Source organism: Trichosurus vulpecula, chromosome 7, assembly GCF_011100635.1.
Source record: "Trichosurus vulpecula isolate mTriVul1 chromosome 7, mTriVul1.pri, whole genome shotgun sequence".
NCBI lineage: Eukaryota > Metazoa > Chordata > Mammalia > Diprotodontia > Phalangeridae > Trichosurus > Trichosurus vulpecula.
This window is the reverse complement of record NC_050579.1, coordinates 115,524,978-115,542,996: the sequence shown is the minus strand read 5'-3', so window position 1 is coordinate 115,542,996 and position 18,019 is coordinate 115,524,978.

Here is an 18,019-nt window from a genome sequence, read left to right as displayed (position 1 = left end):
CTTGTGAACCTCTGTGATTGAAAAGCTGATGATACCCCTGATAGCACTAGGGGTTTTCTGAAGGGGGGTGAGTTTGGGGGAAAGATAATGAGTTCTATTTGAGACATGACCTTGGCCAAGTTATTTAGTCTCTTTGCAACTCATTTTCCTCATCTATAAAAGGAGAGGGTTGGACTGGTCCAACTAAGAATAACTCAGAAGCCATATGAAAACAGATGGTGAGTAGTTTGCCAGCCCCTGGACTAGTAGTATCTGAGGTCCCTTCCAACTCTCAGTCTCTTATCCTATCATCTGTTGAGTTTGGGGTGCCTACAGGACAACTAGTCTGAGATGTCCAATAGGCAGTTGGTGTTGGGAGACAAGTGCTCAGGAAGGAGGTTAGGGCACAACATATAGACCTAGGTGTCATCTCCAGATGGTGGAGATCCACTAGGATGGTAGTGGTGGAAGTAGAAATGAGGAGAAAAATGTGAAACATATGTCAGCAGTAGATTTGGCAGAACTTGATAAATAATTACACATACCCACTACATGTAGGCCTGGTTCCAATTATGTTTTACTTCACTCCTCTGCCATCATCAAATGAACTCTGCCATCACTGCTCAGAAGAATATTTCCACTTACTCTTCTATGGCTCTACTTATCATTCCTGTAACTTTCCAAACCAAAGTACCCTTCCTACCACTCCCCCCAACTATGTTATCTCCCCCTACTAGAAGGTAAGTTCCTTCCGGATTGGGGCTTTCTTTGTTTTTGTATTTATATGCTCAGAGGATAGCGCAGTTCCTGGCTCATAGGGGAGGGCAACTAAGTGGCACAGTGGATAGAGCACTGGGCTTCGAATCAGGAGGATTCACGTTCCTGAGTTCAAATGCAACCTCAGACATTTACTAGCTGTGTGACCCAGGACAAGTCACTTAACCCTGTTTGTCTGAGTTCTTCATCTGTAAAAATGAACTGGAGAAAAAAATGGCAAACCACTCCAGTATCTTTGTCAAGAAAACCCCAAATGGGGTCACCAAGAGTCAGACACTACTGAGCAACTCATTCATAGTGTTTAATAGATGTTTTTTTCATTCATTCATGAGTGCTGAGGGACAGGGAAGAGAGAAGAATGACTCACAAGACCACAGAGGCCCTAGAATTTAAAGCTAAAAGAGATCTTAAAGATTGCTTAGTTTAATCCCCTAATTTACCGTGGAGGAAACTGAAGCTCAGGGATGTTGAGTCACTTACTGAAGTCATATAGGTAGTAAATACTAGAGTTAGGAGCTGAATCTAGGACCTGTGACTCAAGAACAAAAATCTAATCATTACCCAACATTAATTCTATGATTTCAAATATAAGTTATCTCCTCCTTCCTGAGAGAGACGGAATGAGATGAGATGAGATGAAGGTCAAAGGTGAATGGGTTAGCTTTGGCCGGGAGGATAACCACATCATCTTTTGGAATCCCTGAGGAAGGAAGAAAGAATGTAAGAAGACACAAACATTTTGAGAAGTGGAGAAAGAGGGGAGTTGAGTGGACTCATGTCATAAGACCTCAATCTGAATAGTAAAGTATATGTAATATGTTTTCTGATTAACACTGTTTTTTTTTTATTTTAGACTCTAATGCCAGAACACAAACACAGAATAGAAAAAAAGAAACAAAAACATATCATAAACTTAAATACTGGAACTTAAATACAAAGTAAAAAAATAAAAAAGCATGTCATGTACATAGCAGAAGAGAAGATTCAAAATACACAACAATAAATTTTCATTTCCAGAAAGACTGTATGATAACTAATACACTTTTTGTTGAGAACTGTCCATCTTTTCTTTGCTTCCTTGTAAGTTTTCTTTTGGTATCTGTTGTGCACTTTTTTACTTTGCTCTTCCCCCTCTCCCCTAGAAGGCTACAATTAAGTCTAGATATGTTTCTCTATAGCTATAAGTCTACACATACACATATACATATGTACATAGACATATACTTTCCCAAACAAATTCTACTCCTGATCTTTGTTTTTGCGTATCTCTTGTTTCCTATCCCTCCTGCCTCTTCTACTTTACTTCTATCCACAACTTGCCCTCTTATTACTTACCTACCCCCACTCCAGGGGTCCCTCCCCTGTCCTCCCATTCCCATAAATCTAAGCACCCTTCTACACTCCCCTTTTACCTATTCCCTCCTCCTCCCCCCCCTCTAAAGATCCCTCCCTTGTCCTCTCCCCCTTCCCTATGCCCCTACCATTTATTTCTTCTGAATTTAGAAGACTTTTATACTCTAAATATATATACAAATGTGTATATATGTATGTATATGTGTGTATGTATATATATATATATACATATATATTTCCCTCTTAAACACATTCTTGATGAAAACAGGTTACCAGAACTACCAGCCCTCCTCCCCCATCTAATTTCTCTATATTGATTTTTCCTCTTGTACCTCATTTGTATAAAATAATTACTCTTTTTAGTTGTTCCTAAATGGTTTTACTTTTTAAATTCATATCATACTCAGGTTTTCCCCAATCTTTCTTGTGATCTACCCAATTATTAATAAGAATCTTAGACATACGTGATCAATTCTGTTTTCACAAAGATTAGAGTTCAGTGTTGAGATATTTTGGATGATTATAATTTACCTCATTTGGCTTGAGCTCCACCCAATTTCTTGGGAACTTCTAAAAGTCACCTAAATTCATCTTGTTCCTTACTAACAAACTTGTCAGGAGCTATAAATTAAACCAGTAAAATATTTAATTGGGACTCACTGCAAATCAAAATAGCAGAAACCACTTCTCAATACTCATTCCCAAAAAATTGCAACACTAGAGAAGCCTGGGAAAACAACTTCTGCAAGCCTCATGCCTATGTCATGGGTAAAGGCTCTCTTGATATTAATAATCAAAGATTGCCTAAAAGTATTCTATTCATTATTTTATCGTTCAAATTTGAGGAATTTTGACACATAGGAGGTACTTTATTAGAAGATTGCCTTTAAGTGACATTTTGCTCCATTAGATCAATTCTTTTCTGTTATAATCAGCAAATAATAAGCATAGTGGGATTTCATATTTTCACCTTTTAGAAAATTATATGACAGTGAAAATGTGATCTGCTTAAAACATCATCTACAAAAGTCTGTCTTCCTCATATTTTTAAAGATATCTTTGATATGTGTGTGCATATGTGTACACATCAGATTGATAATTCTTTTATAAAGATAAGAAAATAGACAATACCTGATTGTAGGTTTAAAAACATTTAAACCTCATTGGAGGTAAAAAAATTTTGAAAGGTCAATTCCTTTAGAATCCTGTCCTTCTTCATAGACCTTTATAATTGATCCTCAATGCTCTCAAAATGGTGTCTCTTCCAGAATGGAACTGTTCTATAGACACTGGGTCCAATATATCTGTTTTCTTTAAGGTCTCATATAGTACAACAGACCATGTTGTTAAAGCCTAAATGTTGTGCCTCTACTATTACTGATGATAAAAAGTTTGTTATAAAGCATTTGCAGATATTTTTCTATTTCTATTTTTGTCTGCTATCCTTTCAGTTTCAAACAAATATATTTTTTACTCTACATTTCTTTCTGTTTTATGAAGAGATACTGCTCATAGTCTTCTACCATATTCCTACATAAAACCTTACAAATGGGTATATATTCTAAAATAGCTTTGCCTTTTGCAACCATTCCTTTACATTTGACAAAGAGATTAAGTATTTGCTCACTAAAGCAGTTTCTAGGCCCTGCTTGTCTCTGTTGTGGCAAATGATTTAGCATGGTTAAATTTCCTTTAAAATGTCGATGTAGTTTTTTAAATCTATGTCATATATATTTCAGTATCGATTTTGTTATTTAATCATGTCCAATTCTTCATGACGCCATGGATCATAGCATGACCATAACTGACCATAGGGTTTTCTTGGCAAAGATATTGGAATGGTTTGCCATTTCTTTCTCTAGTGGATTAAGACAAATACAGGTTATATGACTTGCCCAATGTCATGCAGCTAGTAAGTGTCTGAGACTAGATTTGAACTCAGGGCTTCTTGAGTCCAGATTCAACACTCTATCCACTGAGCCACCTGGCTGCTTCTTTCAGCATCAAGAGGTTATTTAAATAAGTTAGCTTGGACTTGCCCTGTCTTTTCATTTTTATTCTTCCTTCTTAGTATGGTATTGATTTTTTTATCTTTGTTCTTAACAAGTTGGTGGTCTGGCTATACCCAAGTAACTGATTTGGAGTGACTCCCACACTGATAATCAACCACTTCCGGGCTATTAAAACTATAGTGAGTTTTATTTTTGTGATGTTATTTGGTGTTCACCATGTTTGGCCTCACAACTCTCTTCTTAAAGGAAGTGTTCATGATATGTAAAAAAGTGGCTTCTGCACAAGCCTTTGACCTCTCGTTTCTTTTTCTTGATCTAGACTTTCCAATATATTTTTTGTGGCTGATCTGCTCTATGTACACTTTGCCACACACTGTACTTAGCAATGAGAATGCAAAGAAAAGCGAAAAACAGCCCCTGCCCTTAGGGAGCTTCCTTAGAAAGACAACATGCAAACATCCATGTAGAAACAAACTTTTCACGGGATAAATAAGAAATTATCAACAGACAGGAAACACTAGAATTAAGAGAAAATTGAGCAAGACTTCTTGTAGAAGGTGGGATTGTAGCTAGGACATGAAGGAAACCAGGAAAGCCAGGAGACAGAGAAGAAGAGAGAGAGCATTCCAGGTGTGGGAGACAGGCAGTGTCTTGTTTGAGGAACAGCAAGGATGCCAGTGTCACTGGGTCACAGAGCACATGGGGGATGGTGACATAAGGTATAAGAAGACTGGCAAGATAAGGGTGGGACAAGGTTATGAAAGGCTTTAAACATCAAACAGGATATTTTATATTTGATCTTGCAAGTGATAGGGAGGCACTGGAGTTTATCGAGTAGGAGAAGATGGAGGTTGACATGTTTAGACCTGAACTTTAGGAAGTTCATTTTGGCCACACAAGAGATGTAACAAAGGTAAAATCAACAGGCCTTGGCAATGGATTGGAGAGTGAGGGCTCAAGTATGATACCTAGGTGACGAGGTTGGTAGAGGAAAGATATGGTGCTGTTGACAGTGATAAGGAAATTTGGAAGGGAGAAGGGTTTGGGGGTATTGCCATAGAAGACACCAAGGATTCGTAATTTCTTCAGACTACAGAACTCCTTCCACCAACACACATCACAACCTATCCATAGGTAAGTCTTGGGAATTTACCTGAAGCACTGAAAGCTTAAGTGACTTACGCAGGATGAAATAACTATTAACTAGGATCCAAACTTAGGCCCTGCTGGCTCCAAGTCCAATGTTCTTTACACTATTCTTTCTACTCTCTTATCCTCTCATTGAAATATATGCCATTTGATTTGGAGAGTCTTACTGCATTTTTCGTAAAATTTCTTCACTTTTTCATACTCTACAAAAGACTGGATTACAAATGTGCAATTGTTTTTAGAGTAATGCTTATCATGAAGCTTGTTAATAGGAGGTGACAAAATGTCTTGCTGAAGTCACCAAACAGGCATAGGAAAATGGTGATTTGCTCTCTAACTCAAAGATCTAGAATATTTCTTTTGAATCCACCTCTATTCAGCTTCCAAAATCTTCTTTCAGAGACTTAGTTCTCCACATATCACCTTCAGTATTCTAAAATCTTCAATGTTTTCTTTCCCATTGCCTGTAGAAAATAAATGTAAATTTTCTTTCTTCTTTCCTTTCTTTCTTCTTTCCTTTCTTCCTTCCTCCCTTCCTTTCTTTCTTTTTCTTTCTTTCTTCCTTCCTCCCTTCCTTTCTTTCTTGCTCTTTCTTTCTTTCTTCCTTCCTTCCTCCCTCTCTCTCTCCCTTCATTCCTTCCTTCCTTCCTTTCTTCCTTCCTTCCTTCCTTCCACCTTGATTGCTCTCAACAATTGGGCTTCCCTCTAACTTTCCGTTCCTTTTTTGTACCATGTCACTTTAAGAATTCCACTCTTCAACCAACTGAACTACCAAATGTTCCCTTCTTCTTCATGGCTTTTTGCAGGCTCTCTGCTATGCCCAGATGATGTAAAAACAAAGATTACCAATAAAAATTGGGGGGAAAGATAGAAAACACTGAAGATGAACTTAATTGAATTTTCAATGATTTTTGTTTTCTTTTGTCTTGCTGCCCTTGGGAAAACAATGATAAAAGCAAACTGTACCAATACTGTTATTTGTCATTCCAAGAAGATCCTGTGAACTATTTTTCTATTTAGCTTTAAATTCCTTTCACACTATTGTTTCCTGTACAGTAAGAATGTCAGGATTGATATCATTCACTGTCTGCAATAATACATCTATTTCTTGGTCCACTTGACAAAGACCTCACATTTAAAATAATAATAATACAAAAATAGTTCATATTTATATAGCTCTTTAAGGTTTGCAAAACACTTTCAAATAATAGCTTATTTGATCTTTACAACTTCAACAACTTCTCCATTTCAGAGAAGAGGAAACAGAGGGTCAAAAAAGTCTAACGTTTTGCCTAGGATTAGTAAGTGACTGAGGTAGCATTTGAGCGCAGGTCTTCCTGACCCCAAGTCCAGTGCACTCTCTCCTCTCCTCCAGACAAAATTCTAACAAACAAATTATATTTTGCAGATCTGGGTGTAGTGCATCTACGTGTAGTAATGGCTTTGGCATGAGATAGATTTGAATTCAAATCTTGCTTTAGATACCTACTAGCAGGGTGGCTCTGGGTTAAAGGATATGGGCATTTTAGTCACTTATTTCACATACTTCCAAACTGTTGTCCAGAGTATTGGGGCTAATTTACAGTTCTACTAAAAAAAATGCATTAGCATGACTATCTTTTCACAGCACCGCCAACATTCATTCTCATCATCTATTTCCATCTTTACAAATTTGTTGGACAGGAGATGAAACCTTAAAGGTAATTTTCATATGTAATTCTCTTATTATTGCTCATTTGGAAGCTGTTAATGGTTTGTAGTCTTGCTTTCGAGAATGTTTTATTCATGTCTTTTGGCTGCTTATCCATTTTGGAAATAGTTCTTGGTCATATACATTGGTCTCTATATCTTTTGAATATCAAGTAAATTATTAGAGATATTTAATACAAATAATTTCCTAATTGATGGCTTCCCGTCTTAGCAATGATCTTGCTTGTTGAAAGTTTTTCAGTTTTATAAAATCAAAATTGTCTATTTTACCTTTTATAATCTCTTCTAGCCTTTGTTTGGTTAAAATTCCCTCCTGGACATAAAAGTGAGAGGTCCTGCTTTCATTTTCCTCGAATTTTTGTATGATATGAACTTTTATATTTAGGTCATATCTTCATCTGAAACACTTTATTCTGTAAGACATTGTTCTAAAGCTATATTTTTTGTGACACATTTTCAATTTTCCCCAGAAATATAATTCCCACTTTTTCCCTTACTATTTTTAATTTGCCTTGAGATTTTCTATTATTTGTTCTTCCAAACGAATTACTATTTTGTCTAGCTATGTACTTTAGTTCTTTAGGCAGCCAAAAGATATAATGGATAGGGCACTGGGCCTGGAATCAGTAAGACCTGAATTCAAATCCAGTTACTTCCTAGCTATGTGACCCTGGACAAGTCATTAGCCTGTCTTTCTCAATTTCCTCCATTATAAAATATGAATAATAATAATAATAATACCCACTTCCTATGGTTGTTCTGAAGAACAAGTGACATAATATTTGTAAAGTATTTAGCATAGCACCTTTCACATAATAGGAACTTAATAAATACTTATTCCCTTCCCTTTTTCCCTATTCCTAAAGGCTCTACATCCTTCCTCTCACATGACCTGTAACTGCAATCCCTGATTTATCACACATTTCTGGACTGGCTTATTCATAGTTTTTCAGGTATAGATTCACCTTGCTATGGTATTTATCGTTCATTAATGAGCAGAAAGCATGTATGAACCAAACCTTAAAACAGTATCTTTTGTACTGTATCTACTATTGGGCCACTGAACTCTGTACTGTAGGACTCTTTAGAAGATGCTCTTCTGTACATATTAAGGTTTCTGCCCCACAGATCTGTCCTGTGTTCACCCTATGTGCTACAGTACTTCAGTAATGACTACATGGTAGAAGTGGAGGCTGACTTGTAGAATGTTCTACCTAAAGGCCAAAGTATCGTATAACTATACAGAAACCCTGAGGAGGCCTGGAACATGAGGACAGGGCTGACGACACTCCCACAACACTGGCGGTCACAGATCTTCTTTGAAACTCGGGAAATGGGTGAAGTGGGTCCCCTTCCAATAGCTAAGATAGTTTACTGGCCAGTGGCTGGGCTTTCCCTTTTATTCCATATCTACCCAATCTTTGCTACAATGGACTCCCCTAAATCCCAAATAATACTCTCTGAGCCCTCACCCTCCATTGCTGGTGCTGGTAGACAGGAAACGTGTGTTGTGAAGGAGCTCCTCCACTCTGGGCAGAAATAGGGCTACCTGCACTACACGTAGTGAACTGGCAAGCAGTATAGGAAGGGGGGAGGAAATAAGCAATTATTAAGTACCTACTATGTACAAGGCATTGTGCTAAGTGCTTTACAAATATTAGTCAATCAATAGATATTTATTTAGCACCTACTATGTGCAAGGCACTGTGCTAAGTGTTTTACAAATATTAATTAATCAATAGTTATTTATTAAGCACCTACTATGTACAAGGCACTGCGCTAAGTGTTTTACAAATATTAATCAATCAATAAATACTTATTAAGCACCTACTACGTACAAGGCACTGTGCTAAGTGTTTTACAGGTATTAATCAATCAATAAATATTTATTAAGCACCTACTATGTACAAGGCACTGTGCTAAATGTTTTACAAATATTAATTAATCAGTAGATATTTATTAAGCACCTACTATGTGCAAGATGTTGTGGTATTATCTCATTTGATATTAGACAAAAGAGAAGGCATGAGAAACATCACATAATGTATAAGCTAAGAACTGATAGAAGCCTTCCACCAATACTACTCCACCAAGCCATAGCCTCAAGATTCAGACCTTCTTTGGGGAGGAATGGTCATTATGTAAATGAAGAGGGATGGGTTTCACTGAGTCCACAAGAAGCTTGGTGGCCCTGCCCATGGTTACATGAGCAGAGCAACACTGGACTGGAGTGGAGAGCACAAGGTGTTGCAATAAGCAGAATGAAACTTTGCTAAGTCAGGTTGAGTCAAATGGATGGTCATCTCTGGCAGTCTTTGTGGATCTCAGTTTCTTAATCTAATTTGGACCCTCCCATGCTTCAAATCTTTGCTCACCTCTTGTTTTTCCTGCCTGTCTAAGTCTCTTGGGTCTTAATGCTTGGAAGACACCCTCTTACTAAGTCCAGCTTTTCTGTTCACAGCTGGTTCTCCTCTCATCTTGGACCCTTCATCTTCCGGAAGATTTCTTTTCTCTCTTCCCAGAGGATTGCGTAATCACTGCTACCTGGACAAGATATATCAACTCACTTCAGTGCTATGGAGAAACGAAGTACATTTCAATAACACTCCCAACCCCTTCCAACCCAAGAATGACAACATTTCCATGTCTTGAACTTAGTCCTATCGGTAGTTTTTCCACCAGATGGCAGATGATTCTCTTGTTGACTTGCTTTAATTGATCCCCCAAGGAATATCTTTCATAATTATTTAACTGTGTCTGGGCCTCATTTTTATGGCCATAAGGAGTAGGTCAGTTCATTTCTTCCCAGTTGAATTTTGATAATGTATTGATTTACATCACTTTCTCTGTTTCCATAATCTTTCCAGAAGAGATGGAGATATGAAGAACTTTCTGAAGGTTCTTCCGGGTCTTAGAAATCCTTTCTCTGAGCCTCGTGGAGCTTTTAACACATGAGCTTGATGTTGCTAGTTTGTCTAAAGGAATCCCTAAGAACTGGCCAGAAAAGCTTTTTCCTCAACTGGATTAGCTGGGGTTCCTCCAGGGAGGGCACGCCCACACCACCTGCCAACAATTAAAGATTGTGACCTACAATAATTGTAACAAATTGCACAACACCATCTTTGGCAGAGTTACAAATAGCTGCACCTCACTGAAAACTGCTACCAGGAAATCTCTAACAAAATACCAAGAAATCAACTGGATTTGAGTTACAAAGCGCCAGATGCCTTTTCAAGGGCTGAACTTCCAAGCAATGTATTTGTTCAAGACTAAGAAATCTTCTGAGTCATTTAACATGATTGTCTAATTATTTGGAGTCCAAAATTTGATTCACTTTATTGTTGTATGTTCAGTGTGCTGGATTTGGAGCTAGAGGACCTGGGTTTAAATCCCTCCTCTGTTCCTTTCTAACTGTGTGATGTTAGGCAAGTCATTTATCTTCTCTTGGACCATAAAATGAGGCACTGGTTTGGACGTCCTGCAAAGGCTATTCTGCCTATAGAGCTACAATCTTGCGAATAGGAGTCCAAGTCTCACAGTTCATTTTATTCAGATTATTGCTTATTCATCCTTTTAGAAAGAAAGAAGGAAGGAAAGAGTGAAAGGAAGAGAGCAGGAAAGGAGAAAGAAAGAAAGAAAGAGAGAGAGAAAGAAAGAAAGAGAGAGAGTGAGAGAAAAAGAAAGGGAGAGAGAGAAAGAAAGGGAGAGAGAGAGATAAAGAAAGAAAGAAAGAAAGAAAGAAAGAAAGAAAGAAAGAAAGGAAAGAAGGAAGGAAGGAAGGAGGGAGGGAAGGAAAGAAGAAAGAAAGAAAGAAAGAAAGAAAGAAGGAAGGAAAGAAAGAAAGGAAGAGAGAGAGGGAAAAAAGAAAAAGAGAGAGAAAGAAAGAAAAAAGAAAGAAAGAAGGAAAGAAAGAAAGAGAGAGAAAGAAAGAAAAAAGAAAGAAAGAAAGAGAGAAAGAAAGAAGGAAAGAAAGAAAGAGAAAGAAAGAAGAAAGAGAGAAAGAAAGGAGGAAGGAAGGAAGGAAGAAAGAAAGAAAGAAAGAAAGAAAGAAAGAAAGAAAGAAAGAAAGAAAGAAGGAAGGAAAGAAAGAAAGAAAGAAAGAAAGAAAGAAAGAAAGAAAGAAAGAAAGAAAGAAAGAAAGAAAGAAAGAAAGAAAGAAGGAAAGAAAGGAAGAAAGAGAGAGAGGGAAAGAACGAAAGAGAGAGAGAGAAAGAAAAAAGAAAGAAAGAAGGAAAGAAAGAAGGCAAGAAAGAAGGAAGGCAAGAAAGAAAGAAGGAAAGAAAGAAAGGAGGAAAGAAAGATGGAAGGAAGGAAGAAAGAAAGAGAGAGAGAGAGAGAGAGAGAGAGAGAGAGAGTAGGACAAGTGAGTCTGAACATTCACATAAGAAGTCACATTCCCACAGATTTTCAGTTTCAAAACAATTGGATCTAAGTACTCTGTTGTTTCCTTTTCCCCTGGCTTCCTTCCCATATCAGCAAACCCCATTCAGTTTTCATGAATGATCAAAGATCATTTACCATAGTATCTGTGACATCCCAGGTAGAACCTTCCTTTTCTCAGTGTATGATGGCTCCATCGCCTTGACAGTGAAGAAACAGAGAGGAAAGAGCCCATATGAAGATCCTGGGTGTATCCTGAAACATACAATGTCATCAGATTCTTTTTCAAATAAATCATTTCATTTGTGCTCTCCATTCATGCAAGCTCAGGAAACGGTGTTTCCATGGGTCTCCTTGCTTTGAAAGATAAGGCTCTTTCTTAACTCAGCGGAGTTTATAGATAAGCCTGTGGAATTTTACACAAGATACAGCTAAGGAGGCCCAAGTTTGAGCAGGCAGGAAGTCGATTTTTAAAATGTCATTCCCTCTTGGACACGCTAGCCTGGGAAATCTTGTATAGTTGGAATTCCTTCACTGACTTGAGATATATAAATAAGTGCATGTGTGGATGTGTCTCTGGATTGCTATATATCACTTCATGAAAGCTGACTTGAAGCATTTGCACACCTGAGATAGTGTCTAAAAATTGCACTTGCCTCTAGGTCGTTGCCACTGAAAATTTTCACTGATAGTATTGAGCTAATCTGGGGTTTTCAAAGGCTATGGCAGAAAAATATAAATTCTATAAATCCAATTCAGGAAAGAGTTTGAGCATGGTCCTAGAAACAGACTGAGTCTGTTTTCCAAAGACCACCCTAGCTAACTACAGAGAGGTATATCGCTGAGAGTCTGAATTAATTTGGGCCAAGGCAATAAATGAAACAAAGAAAACAAAATAACTCCTTACATTTACATAGTGTTCTAAGACATATAAAGCACTTTCCTCACAACAGCCCTGCAAAGTAGAAATTGTAGATGTTATTTTCATCCCCTTTCATGCACAAGGAAGCTGAAGCTCACAGAGATGAAGTGACTTTCCTTCCCTAGGTCACACAGCTAGTCAATGCCAGAGTTGGTATTCTAAGACTCCAAATGTTGGGTTGCTTCCAAAATGTCCCAACTATTTCCCTCAGGTGACTTGACTTATGACAAAATAAATACCAATAAGATATTTATAGATTCACAGCTTTAAAACTGCAAGTGATTTCAAATGTCATCCAGATTAACCCTCTCATTTGACAGACAAGGAACACGCGACCAAGAGAGGTTAAGTGACTTGCCCAAACTAATACAAGTAGCAAGTAGAAGAGTCAGAATTTGAACCCAGTTTCTCTACATTAATTTCTATCACTCTTCCCACTAGGCCACAAAAATATGCATATTTGTTTTAAAATAGCAAGAGGAAAAAATTCCTCATTTTCACCTCCTCCTCCTCCTCCCCTCCACCCCCAAGTGATGCACTGCTCTTTCCTAGGCAGTGGCTGCTTTTGCCTATCCCTAATCCTAGTTCTCAATATGTGCATTTGTACTTATAATATTGGAGCCTTTAATTCATGGTGACATTACATATTAGTAACTGAAACAGATCAAACAGCAACAATAAAAAAGGAAAAAGGGACTGGAAAGAGGGACTATGCTCTGATTGCAGGGTGGCAGTTGACACTGCAATCTGCTTCTCTGAAAATGTATTGTCAATATCCCATTGGATCAAATTTAGCAGAAAAATAAAAGGTAACACTTTCTTGGGAGAGGCAGTGTACTGTAGTGGAAAGGACACTGAGGTTGGACTCAGGGGATCTGGATTCAGATCCCAAGGTCACCTAATACCTAAGTCATTTAGGGCAGGTGAGTTAGCATCTCTGCACGTATGTTTTCTCTTCTATTAAATGATTAGGTTTTAATAGATGATTTCTGTAAAGTCCCTCTCAGCCCTCGCTTCCTTTGATTACTAGTCTGAAGTGTATAGTTTTCTCTATATTCATGTTGTCTCTTTGATTTGATGTACCACACATAGAATAAACACTGATTGAGAAAGGTTAAAATCAACCATCTTATCATCTAGGCTGACAAAGGGTCGTGCTCATTAAAAATAAGAAGCAAAATGTGGAAATGCACAAGGACTGGAAGATCCAGAGTTTGTGGAAAACGTGGATTTAGTACTCACTGGGGGTGGATTTCAGGTAATAACTATTTAGTTTCTGGAAATCTGCAAAGGAGCTGGAAAGAGGAAGAAAGGAGAGAGTAGTGGGAAGGAGGGATGGACACCTTTCCTGATCCTTCCTCCCCAAATCAAAGTTGTTTCCTCCCCTTCAAAAGAAAGAACAGAAGCTAGGTGGTGCAATAAATAGAGCAGTGGGCCTAGAATCAGAGTCTTACCTTCCTGAGTTCAAATCTGACCTCAGACACTTACCAGCTGCGTGACCGTGGGCAAGGCACTTAACCTTGTTTGCCTCAGTTTGCGAAATGAGCTGGAGAAGGAAATGGCAAACCACTCCAGTATCTGTGCCAAGAAAACCCCAAATGGGGTCACGAAGAGTTGGACACAACTGAAAAATGACTGAATAGCAACAAAAGAGAGAACACCGTATCTGGGACCGAGGAAATTACAATTCTTATGTATTCTCCCTTATGTACACTTCCTTGGAGTGTTGTTTTTAACTCTGGACCCTGCATTTTAGGAAGGACGTTGGCAAGTTGAAGAGTGTCCAGAAAAGTGCAAACCGGATGGTGAAGGACTTTGTTGTCCGTAGTTGATTTGGCATGCCAAATGTTGTTTAGTCAGTCGTGTCTGACTCTTTGTGACCCATGGACTTGGCAAAGATACAAAGTTTGCTGCTGTCTTCTCCAAGAAGAGGAACTGAAGTAAATAGGGGTTAAGTGACTTGCCCAGGGTCACACAGTCAGTAAGTGTCTGAGGCTGGATTTGAACTCAGATCTTCCTCACTCCAGGCCCAGCATTCTATCCACTGTGCCACCTAGGTGCTATTTAGGTGCTATATAAATGCTTGTTCTCTTCCCCCGCATCAACTAGCCCTTCCTTGAAGACCAATCGTGAAGATGCTTTTCCTTATATCAAATATGTGTCCTTCATTGGAACTTTCATGCTTTTCTTGTAATTCTTCCACAGGGTCCAGACATGTCTTTTTCTTCTTCCATAACACAGTCTTATATAACCGAAGACAGCTAGTATATGTCCTTTAAATCTTTTCTTCTCTAGGCTAAACATACCCAGGTAATTAAACTGTTCCTCATTTGGCATGCTAGGTGATGCAATGGATATGTCACTTAACTTGTGTTTGCCTTAATCCACTGGAAAAGGAAATGGCCAACTACTCCAGTATCTTTGCCAAGAAATACCCCATTGAAGCCACTGAGGCCATGAAGAATCAGTCATGACTGAACAACTATATATCTTTTGAGGCCAGCTGGGTAGCTCAGTGGGTAGAGTGCCACATCAAGAAGACCTGAGTTCAAATCCAGCCTTAGACACTTACTAGCTGTGTGACCCTTGGCAAGTCACTTAAATCTGATTTGTCTGAGTTTCTTCATCTGTAAAATAGGCTGGAGAAGGAAGTGGCAAACCACTCCTATATCTTTGCCAAAAAATCCCCGAAAGGGGTCAAGAAGTGGACAGGACTGAAATAGCACCTACTATGTGCCAGGTACTATGCTAAGCACTATTTATAAATGTTATCTCATTTGAGCCTCACGACAACCCTGTGAGGTAGGTATTATTATCATTTTACAGTTTAGGAAACTGTGGCAAACAGTTGGGGAAACTGAGTTTTAAGAGACTTGCCCAAGGTTACACAGCTAGTAAGTGTCTGAGGCAAGATTTGAACTCTAATCTTCCGGACTCCAGGCCCAATTCTCTATTTACTACCCCACCAATTGCCTCATAAGCTATTTGCTAGGTGTGTGTGGGGGTGGCGGGGTTCTTATTCATGTATGGTCTGGATTAAATTACTTAAGTGGTCTATAACAATTTTGATATTATATGATTAAGTGCTCTAAATATAGGTGTAACCAGTCTGTCAATTATTGAGAGATGGATCAGCTCCAATTTTGGAGGCTTATCAATCATAACATCATTACACGGTTTATGTTCTCATCCAGGGTTTCCCTTGACTCCCTTCCAGAGTATTTGAATTAGCAACCAAGGCAACCAGTAAGTATTTTGAACATTAACATTGATTACAAAAACACACAAGGACAAAACTGTGAAGCAGACTGGGCTCCTATAGCAAGGAATCCGGTCACAGCATCAAATGGAAAGTCCCTGCACTGTGGGTGGAGTGGTAACATCTTCTAGGTGCCCAGTGTATGTCTATGGATCTCTCCTCATCTGCACAGATGAGCTGAGTAGCTGTAACTCTCACAGATCCCACCCTAATTCAGGAAGCCTCAGGCCCTTCTGTTCACAGCTGTTGCTGTCACCATCATTCCACTCCAGTCCCTGCAGATTACTTACAATAAAAATAACTGCTTCCTGTGTCTACCATTTTGTCAGATACTTTCTCTCTCTCTCTCTCTCTCTCTCTCTCTCTCTCTCTCTCTCTCTCTCTCTCTCTCTCTCTCTCTCTCTCTCCCCCTCCCCCCCACCTTCCTTCTTCTTTGTTAGTACTTTTTCCTGTCATCTCCCTCCTACTAAGTGCTTTCTGCTATGCACCTAAAGCCTACAGCATCTCACAAATGTGGTCTTTTTGATCATCACTGGGCCTACCCTGCGACTGTGGCTAATTTTGTGAGACTGATTTAAAATAATATCATGAAGATTTGATTTGGAAGGAGCCAAACAACAGCTCAGTTGGCCCTTCTTTGTACCCCCTTATCATTTCATGCTAAGAATGGGCAGCATCAATGGAGTTCTGATCTCCATAGAACTGCCCTCCTTCTCTAAGCTTGCCACTTAGTAAATACTTTGTGTTGGTGGGCAGAGCCAGTTAAGTACATGGGCTTTAAAAGCATTTCTTGATGACTCTTGGGTAGATCCATCTGCCCGCCCCTCCCCGCACCCCAGTCTTGGCAGGCTCTTTCCTGACCTTCTCAGAGTCGGTTACTTCAACTTTCTACTGGGTTGCACAATGTCTATTAAGTGAAGCCATGTCTAAATCATGTCACAGTATATGATCAATTCATTCAAAACTTGCATAAATTCAATTTTTAAAAAAGGATGTCAAACCAGTTATCCAAATGAGTACTTAATAGCATAATTATTTTTTTCACTTTTCAACAAGTTGTTTTGGTCATGGGCAAGTGTATACAGTTTGGTGCTAATGATAAAACTGTCAGTGAGTATTTAAATTAACAGATTATTAGAGAAAAGGGCAATGGAAGGACAGGCAAGAGAAAAGAAATACACTTTTCGAGGCCATTGCCTTATGCAGTAAACTGAATGATGTGAACAGTACAATAGTCCATACAAATAGCAAAACTATGAAGCGAATGAAGACCATGAAGGGCAACAGGAAATAGGAAAGATGGAACAATGCAAAGAGCGATATTTTAATAGGTCATAATCTGGTCAGTCAGAGCAAGCAATAAATCAGCACCCTATAGATGCAAATGTTCTCTCAATGAGACAGAGACAGCATTAGAAGTAACAGCATCAGCATCTGCCTCAGGACAGTTGGACCTTCTTATCACTTTTTTCCTTTTCCCTCCCTTTTATTGCATCTGGTTCCATTTATGACTCATACTTCCCAAATAAGCCATATGTTCTTGCAGAAGGCCTTTAACTTTGCTTGATTCATATTGAGCTCGATCTATGGAAGACAGCCAAATGAATGTAATAAAACCACTTTTTCCCCATCAAAAATAAAAATGAAATCCCATTTGCAGCAAGATTTAATTAACAGTCTGTATGTCATTTTGGTGTTGAAAGCATGCACACTCATGTTTGGTTGTAGTGTAATTTGCACCTTCAAAGTCCATTGTACCAGTTCATTAGTTATACCAAGTAAAAGTTCTCTTTCTTCTTTCTACTGCAAGTTCAAGTGTGTTCCAATTAAAGTCCATCGGGGTTAATGCACACTTTCAGAAGTGCTCTTTCTGGATATTCTTTCATATTCTTGCAATCTCTCTTACTTTGAATTTTAAGGTGTTTGTAAGTCATATTAATATCAAAGTTGTGAACCATTCTGCTTAAATATCACTGAGTTTACTAAGAAATATGTGCAGAAGACTTGTCTGGACCACAGTAGAATGTAAGATTCTTGAGGACAGGGACTGTTTCATTTTTATCTTTAAAGCCTTAGGATCTAGGATAATGCTTTGCACATTACGAGCATTTAATAAGGGTTTGACAAATTGAAATGAATGAATCTTATGACTGCAATTCTTCTGGGTCTCCTTAACAATGGATAATTATCTAAAGCTAGAAAGAGGACCAACGTACATCCATCCTATCACTTTACGGAAACAACTGCAATTTACCTCGCCGTTTACCCAAATGAGGAGTTCCTGTGAATATTTTAACCATCAGACTAGCAATAGCAATCTCTGGTTTATGTTATAGATACAAAAAAGAAAAGAAATGAAAGGAAGGAACAAAAGAAGGGTGAAAGGGAAGGAGGGAGGGAGAGAAAGAAAGGATGGGTGAGATAAAAGACAGAAAAATCCAATGATGATAATATCTATATTATTTATGTCTTTTATAT